Source organism: Silene latifolia, chromosome 1 (assembly GCF_048544455.1).
Source record: "Silene latifolia isolate original U9 population chromosome 1, ASM4854445v1, whole genome shotgun sequence".
In the NCBI taxonomy this organism is placed as follows: domain Eukaryota; kingdom Viridiplantae; phylum Streptophyta; class Magnoliopsida; order Caryophyllales; family Caryophyllaceae; genus Silene; species Silene latifolia.
Genome location: NC_133526.1, coordinates 183,974,605 through 183,982,492, shown reverse-complemented (window position 1 = coordinate 183,982,492; position 7,888 = coordinate 183,974,605). Strand labels below are relative to the sequence as shown.

The following is a 7,888-nucleotide window of genomic DNA, read 5'->3' as shown; positions in this document are numbered from 1 at the left end:
AACCTCTCATTGAAAACACAACTCAACAACAACCAAACATCACAATTGAGCCTTCATTAGAAAATCCATTTCACAACTTCCAATTTCCAAACAACCCACCTCAAACACCACCTTCTCATATACCAAATCCACCACCACCACCAATGGCTTTACGTGACCATAACCGTCCTAACCACAATGATGCTTGTGACCCAATTAATTTTGGCACATTGGCTCCCAACAACTTTGAGATGCATCCCGCCCAAGTCGGGTTGATTGAGAAGGATTTGTTCGGGGGGCATATTGAAGAGGATGCCCATGCTCACCTCCGGAAGTTTAAGAGGAAGGTTTCAATGATGAAAAAGAATGGGGTGTCCGAGGACACCTTGAGAATGATGTTGTTTCCGTTTTCATTGACGGGCAAAGCGGACCGATGGTTGAACATTCACCCACCGGATACTTTCACTACTTGGGATGCCTTGGCTAAATCATTCATGGCCAAATATTACCCTTCCTCAAAGACCGCGATGCTCCGTAATGAGATTCATACATTTCAACAAGAGGATGGGGAGTCTTTGGGTGAGGCTTGGGACCGTTATCAAGACTTGATAGCAAGTTGCCCCCACCATGGAATACCGGAATGGTACATCACTCAAACATTCTTCCAAACTTTGCTACCGAGGACTAAGGAGATGGTAAATGCCTCCGCGGGGGGAGGATTTGATCACTTGAGTGATGAAGAGGGCACGGCATTGATCAAGAAAATGGTAGATTCGGAAGCAAACTATGGTTCTAGAGGAAACATGCTAAGAAGGAATGGGAAGTTTTCTAAGGAAAATTCCTCCAACTCCGAGACAAATGCCAAGCTCGACTTACTCACAAAACAATTTGAGAAGTTTCAAAGAAATCAAGTGCACCAAGCCGCAACCTCACATGGGGCACCCATGGAGGAAGTGGCTCAAGTCTCAAGTTGTGAACTTTGTGGAGGAAGTGGTCACACATATGACTTGTGTGCCAACAATTACAACAACTTTGATGGGAACAATGTGCAAGAGGTGAATGCTTTCCAAGCATTTAACAATTTTTCCAACCGTCCACCTAGACCCTCATTCAACAACAACCAAGGATCCAACCAAAACTTTGCCAACCAATCTCAAGCATATCATGATTATAAGGGTAACCAAGGGAACCAAGGTAATCAAAACTTTTACCAAGGAAACCAAGGAAACCAAGCTAACCAAGGGTTTGGCCAAGGATTCAATCAAGGATACAACAATAATCAAAGGTACAACCAAGGGCAAAATCAAGGGTTCAATCAAGGGTACCAAGGGAACAACCAAAATTCCAACTTTAAAGATCAAGGATATGGCTTTTCTCTTCCAATTTCCAACCAACCTTTCAACCAAGAGCCACCATCCCAAGCAAGCAATATCATGGGAGATGATAAATATGAGAACTTGGTGAAGTTGATAGGGGATTTGGCAAGTAATACCCAACAACAAATCAAGAGTCTTGAAGCTAAAGTGGCTTCCCAAGCTCTCATGAGTTCTCAAAAATCACCGGGTGTATTTCTAAGACAAGGGCAAAATCCAAGAGACCCTATGAAGTCTAAGGAAGTTAATGCTATCATGGTTGGAGTTGAAGAGGAAAAAGAAGAGTCATTTGATTTGCCAAGTCAAGAGGAGTTATCTTATACTACTCCCTTTTCCATGGCTATGGAAACATTCCAAGAAGTTGACCATGAGCCCGAAAAAGAGAGCATAGAAGACTATGTGCTTGAGCAAATAATGACAATTCATGGTACAAGCTTGGATGTTGAAGTTGACCCGGGTAAGGGAGAGATGGTTATGACTACACCAACTATTATGAGTGAAGAATATGTGCTTGAGGAAATTGTGAAAGCACCAAATGTGATGGTAGAAGTTGAGGAGAACCCGGAAAAGGAAGAGATGGTCATGATGGAAGAACACTCTTTGGCCAAGCAAGAAGAAGTCATTTCTAGAAGAGTGGACATTAGTAGCCATGAGGTTGATGCCTCAAGTGAGAAGTGCAATGTGGTCAAATCTAAAGAAATCCCCATCAAACTTGATGACCCCGGGAGTTTCTCAATTCCATGTACCGTTGGTGACCAAAAGGTGGATAGTGCTTTGTGTGACTTGGGGGCAAGTGTGAGTGTCATACCACTTGCCCTTGTGAAGAGGTTGAATATTTCAAGCTTAGGCCGCACTTCCATTACAATCAAACTTGCCGATGGAACAATCAAATCTCCAAATGGGATTCTCAAGGATATCATGGTTCAAGTTGGTAAGCTTTCAATTCCTACCGATTTTGTTGTATTAGACATCCCTATGGGAAGACGCTCTCGTGTCATTCTTGGTAGGCCATTCTTGGCCACGGGAGGAGCTATCATAGATGTCAAAGAGGGAAGATTGTCATTCAAAGTCCGGGAGGAAAAAGTTGAATTCAAGCTACCACATGCTTCAAGGAAAACCGTGGTTCAAAACATGTTTGCCGTGGAAACATTAGAACTCCATGAGAATGAAGATGAGAACATGGAGCTCTTAATTTCTTGTGAGCCGAAAGTTGATGATGAACCACCGGATAAGTTCCTTGAAGAAGAAGTGAATGTTAAAGATAAGTGTGGGGAAATGGACAAGACTTGGGAAACCGAGTTCAATTCTAGCACCAATGCCCCTCCAAAATCAAAACCGGGAATTGAAAAGAAGAAGCCAAAAAGATGGAGGAAGAGATCGAAAGGAAAAAGGGTATGTGACCCTAATGTTGACAAAGAGACTAAGGAAAAGTTTGAAGAAGAAATGAACCGAAAATGGCAAGAGATTCAAGATGCCATGAGTAAGTTGCATGCTTTGATGATGAAGAACAAGGGTTCATGTGTTGTTGATCCTTGTATTGAAGGTAGAAGGTTGGTGGGATCTCGGGATATTGATCCCGGTTGAATGAAGACTTTGAATGAAGAGGTTTGGTGGAGTTACTTAAGAACCACCGCAATGTATATATTCTTCTCCTCTTTAATTAAGTTTTTACCGCATTTTGCATTTAGTAACATGATTCGAAAAGGAGCTAATCCAAATTAGCTCTCTTTGCATTCATATAGTATAGTTGCATCGTATTTCAATTTTGCATATAGATTAGATCATGCATTGCATATTTATTTGAAAATCACTAAAAATTTGAAAAATCAAAAATCACCAAAAACATGTATTTCATTTCCGAATTTCCTCCACACATTTATTTCCATTGGAAATATGTAAATAAATAAGTGTGGGGAGGAAATTCCATCATTTTAAAAAATACAAAAAAAAAAAAAAAAAACATGTTATTTATTTTCGAATATTCAAAAATCCAAAAACATGTTCTTTAATTTCGAAAAAATTCAAAAACCACCAAAAATATGTTATTTATTTTTCCTATTCTCTCCCTATACTTTGTTCCATTGAGGACAATGTAAATTTCAAGTGTGGGGAGGGGAATATCCACTTTGTGAATATTGTCTATATTTGTTCATATCATTATATACTTGTAAATTTAAGAAAAAAACAAAAAAAATGCCTAAAAATTGAAAAATTTCAAAAAATTACAAAAATATTGCATTGTATATATATGTTGGTCTAACAAGTGGCGCAGGCACATACGGGACATTTGAGGCATTAGGAGACTAGAAGACCGCTCGGTTGAATCTTTCCTATCTCTTTCTCCTTTACTATTCTTTTCCTTTATATTGTTGGATATATGGAGGAGGATGGGCTATGTTGATGAGGATGTTCCATTTTGGAACTTGGTGTGTGTGCTTACGTGCTGCTAGGTTTAGATAATTGTTACATGCTTACCTTATGTTCATTTCAATTTCTTGCATGCATTTGTCTCACATGTATTTATGTGTTGTGTTTCCTTTTTGTTGCATTGAGTTTGTATATAAAGTTTTGAACAAAATGTGGTCTAGGGAGGGATTATGATACCCCAATGATGATTTATGTCTTGACCGTGCCTTCCCCCTCCCCATGGCTCGCACCCGTGTCACATGGTTAGCATATGGGAAAAAGGGCATGTCCACCAAGTTTTGGCCGCCTTGTGAGACCGAGAGGACCGTAGGCTAGATCTAGACCTTGACCTAACTACTCAAATGTGAGGATTAGAGCCTCCTAGGGTCGATGCATCCATACCCGACCCCCACTTAGGATTGTGAGTAGGTCTCCTCGCGAGACGTGTTATGTCTAGACGCATAAGTGTGTCATTCCGTCCTTAGGCCATGATTTGCATTTCATTTTTTGTGCACAAGTCATGAAATGAAATTTGTTTCCACATGCATATGAACCTCACATAGCCAAATTGCCTTGTTTTGTCCCTTCCATTATCTCCCTTTTTGATTCACCCCCTTTGAGCCTCAACCTATTCATTTGGCAAACTCACTAAAATAGCTACATCCCATAACCACCCTTCCTTGATCAAGAATTGGTCGGTTTTGTAGTAGTGTTGTAGGAGGTGATTTGGGTCATAGTGGTGGATAGTATACATATCCACTTGGGTCGGAACTTGGTACGCATTTGGCATTGTATATAATTAAGAGGTTTTGAAAAAAAAGAAATGAAAAAAACAAAATAGAAAAGTGAAAAAGTTGTGAAAAATTCAAAAAAAGAGTTGGTTGTTTTGTATATATTTGTGTCAAAAGAAGAAAAAGGCAAGCAACACCCCTCCTCATCATTAAACGGGGTAGAAAGAGCTGTTGCTAAATAAAGGGGCAATCTGATGTTTTTCCAAAATGAGTCGGGTTTACACAATTTTTGCAAGACTTGAGAAACCGAGTCTTTGTTAGGGTGTAGACGTTACCATTTGTTGAAATAAGAGGAGTACTTTCAAAGTTTTTCCAATTTGAGTTGGGTTTATGCAATTTTTGCATAGTTTTGGTGATCCATGCTATGTTAGGGCATAGACGTGTCTCATGTGTTGCAATAAGGAAATGGATGTGATGTGTCGACAATTCTTTATTTGAACTCCACATGTCCAAACGGTGCTTGCACCAATCCCGTTCCGTCCTACTCCTTAGCCCCATTACAACCCTTATTTCATGGCTTGCGCATTGTTACATTTTGCATCTCATTTGGACATAGGACTGTTTTACACATTAGATTGCGGGCACGTTCTCACGAGTCGTAGTAGGAGAGTGTTTGGCTACTTTTTGTACAAAAACACCCGGTCTTTAAATGAGTGACGAGTGAAATCCGTGAGGTTGTCGATGGTCTAAGTCCCCTTAGCCATGGGTCTCTTTTGGTTGAATCTTGCGCGTGTCATGTCATTCTTGGAGGACTAGCCTTGCTTCCCCTTTTCCCCGCCTTAGAATGTGTTTCTTTGGCTTTTGTGAACATATTTGAGTTGCTTGTGCCACGTTTAGGGAGTTGGCACCTCGTTGAGGTTTTGAGACGGTTTCACCTAACCTAGACCTTTTAATTTTGAAGCAAAACGGCCGCTTAGATGAGGAAAGCGGTTTGACTTTTTGATTGATGCATCTTATGATTGATTTCGTGCTTAAATGTTGGATGTGTCTAAAAATTTTCCGCAAGCCCCCACTTGCCTTGCATCGGAATGCATACCTCATTGTATTTCAATGTGAGTTGAAGGGACGGAGAAGGCCCGTTAATTGCCTCTCATCGGATATTATTAGATTAGCTATTCTTCTATATTAAGGGTCATAGTTTAATTTAAATGAGCTTACTCGAGGACGAGTAAGGTTTAAGTGTGGGGAGATTTGATAAGTAGCATTTTAGTCATATTTTGCCTCGCATTTATACCTAATTCCGACTCGATTTTGTGTGTTTAATTGTCTAATAAGCTCATTTAATTACTAGTTTATAATAATTAATCGTATTAGTTATATTTATTAATTAGTTGGAGTTTTATTTAATAATTAACATTAATATCGTTTCATTATAATTTGTAGGCGAGGCGATATAGTAAAGTGGAGATTCGAGTGAGAATTAAAGGGAACGGAAATCGAGGAGTGAGACGGGTCATATATGGAGCAAAGCGTGTAAATCAAATGAAAACAAAAGAAATGGTCAAAGCTGACCATTTGACAAAGTCAACTCCAACACTTTGCTTCATCATCAACAACACGCAACATCCACCATCATTAAACTCAACAACTCCATTAAACCAACAACATCATCTTCAACCTCCATTCATTCAATTCTCCTCTCAATTCAACTCGTCTCACACCAACACCATTACTCAAACCACAACCAGCTGCAATTTACCAATCGACTCCGTCACCATTTCAACCATTCGTTCACCACCATCATCATCACCTTACCTTAACCACTTGCCTCCATTTTCGTCCGTCATCACAGCAGCAACAAATCACCCGCCATTTCCATTCCCCTGCTCACCTCTGTTTTTCCTTCTCCTCATTCATTTTTTCACCAACTTCCCCTCCATCAATTACCACGACATCACCATTTGCCCATTCATTCACTAATCAAACTCCGTCACCACAACAATCAGTCACCAATGAATTCATCAATTTCGACCTCAGATTCAAACTCGGGATCCAAACTGAGCTTTTATGAAGCTATGTTGCTCCACGCCGGTGCCCCGGCAGTCGACACCCTCAATCGGCAGAACACACCCAGTTTGTTCCCTTTTTGTGATGGCCTCGCTACCGGTATAGGGACCGGCAGCCGGCCAGCCGGCAAAACGCACCAAATCAACAATTTTGCATCAGTCTTGTTGTTCTCTACCGGTGCCCCGGCGGTCGACTAACCGGCAAAACACACATCCCACTTGATTTCTGCTCTTTTCAATTGCCCTCGCTGCCGGCACAAGCCCCGGCCGCCGGCGTGCCGGCAGGACACCCCATTGCTGCGTTTTTGTCTTTGATCGTGTTTTCCCCTTCCCTTTTTTCCTTTTCTTTGATTTTCGATTGTTTTTGTTTGGGTAATTTGTGTCGATTAGTTTTGTAGTTAGGATTAGAGTTATTATTATTATTATTATTAATAATATTATTATTATTATTATTAGTGTCATTATTAGTAGTAGTAATTAGATGAGTATAAAAGACTACTTACTCATCACTTACCACACACACACCACTACATTAGATTAGAAATTAGATTAGTTCATCCTTCTCTCTCAATATTGTAGAACCCTAATATTTACTCTCTCATTTTCATTCAATAAAATTTGCAATCTTTCTTCAATTATTAGTTTAATTCTTCCTTTGTTTATGCAAGTTCTTCACCCCTCATTAGTATACAATTAGTATTTTAGGTTGTATTTGAAGATTAGAAGAAATTCATTCTTCCATTATTATCCAAGATTGTTACTTTCCTCTTTGTTGGTACAATTCTCATCTTTTGTTTACATTATTTTCATTTGTTTACATTTCTTATGTTGTTTAATTGTTATTCATCAAAAGTATTAGTCTTTATCATGTTTACAATGTTTACTTGTTTATTGTTGCAAATTGTTGGTAATTTCTCACCCATGAACATGAGTGAGTAGTCTTATCTAAGGTCATAGGGGGAATTTGGGTAATTAAGGGGATGAATTTGGGTTGTTAACCTTTTGAATTGGGTGATTATGTGGTTTCTACTCTTAATGCATTTGAAGTGTTTGTGGAAATGCCTCAATGAAAATTGGACATTTCATTAACATGTTTGGCTTACCTTGGTGCATTGTGCTATTAGATAGTTTTAGAAGTGCTTATAGATGAGTTTTAATGAAAGTTAGAACATCTCTTTGATGCATTCGATCGTCTTGGTGCTCATGCTATTGGGTAGTCTCTATGCTTAATTTGTAGCTAGTTCATCTCGATCAAGTGACAACTTATTGAGGAGCTTAAGGTGACTAAGAAATTAGTCTTAAACCCTTGACCACCATTATTACCCTTGTCTTG

At 39.4% G+C, this 7,888-nt stretch overlaps 1 non-coding gene across 1 annotated transcript; it reads right to left on the bottom strand.

Moving 5' to 3' along the window:
• Positions 1–506: 506 nt before the first annotated feature.
• LOC141619958 (small nucleolar RNA R71) lies at positions 507–613 on the bottom strand. The gene has a single exon (XR_012531849.1). It is a non-coding gene; the product is annotated as a small nucleolar RNA R71 (small nucleolar RNA).
• Positions 614–7,888: the final 7,275 nt, after the last annotated feature.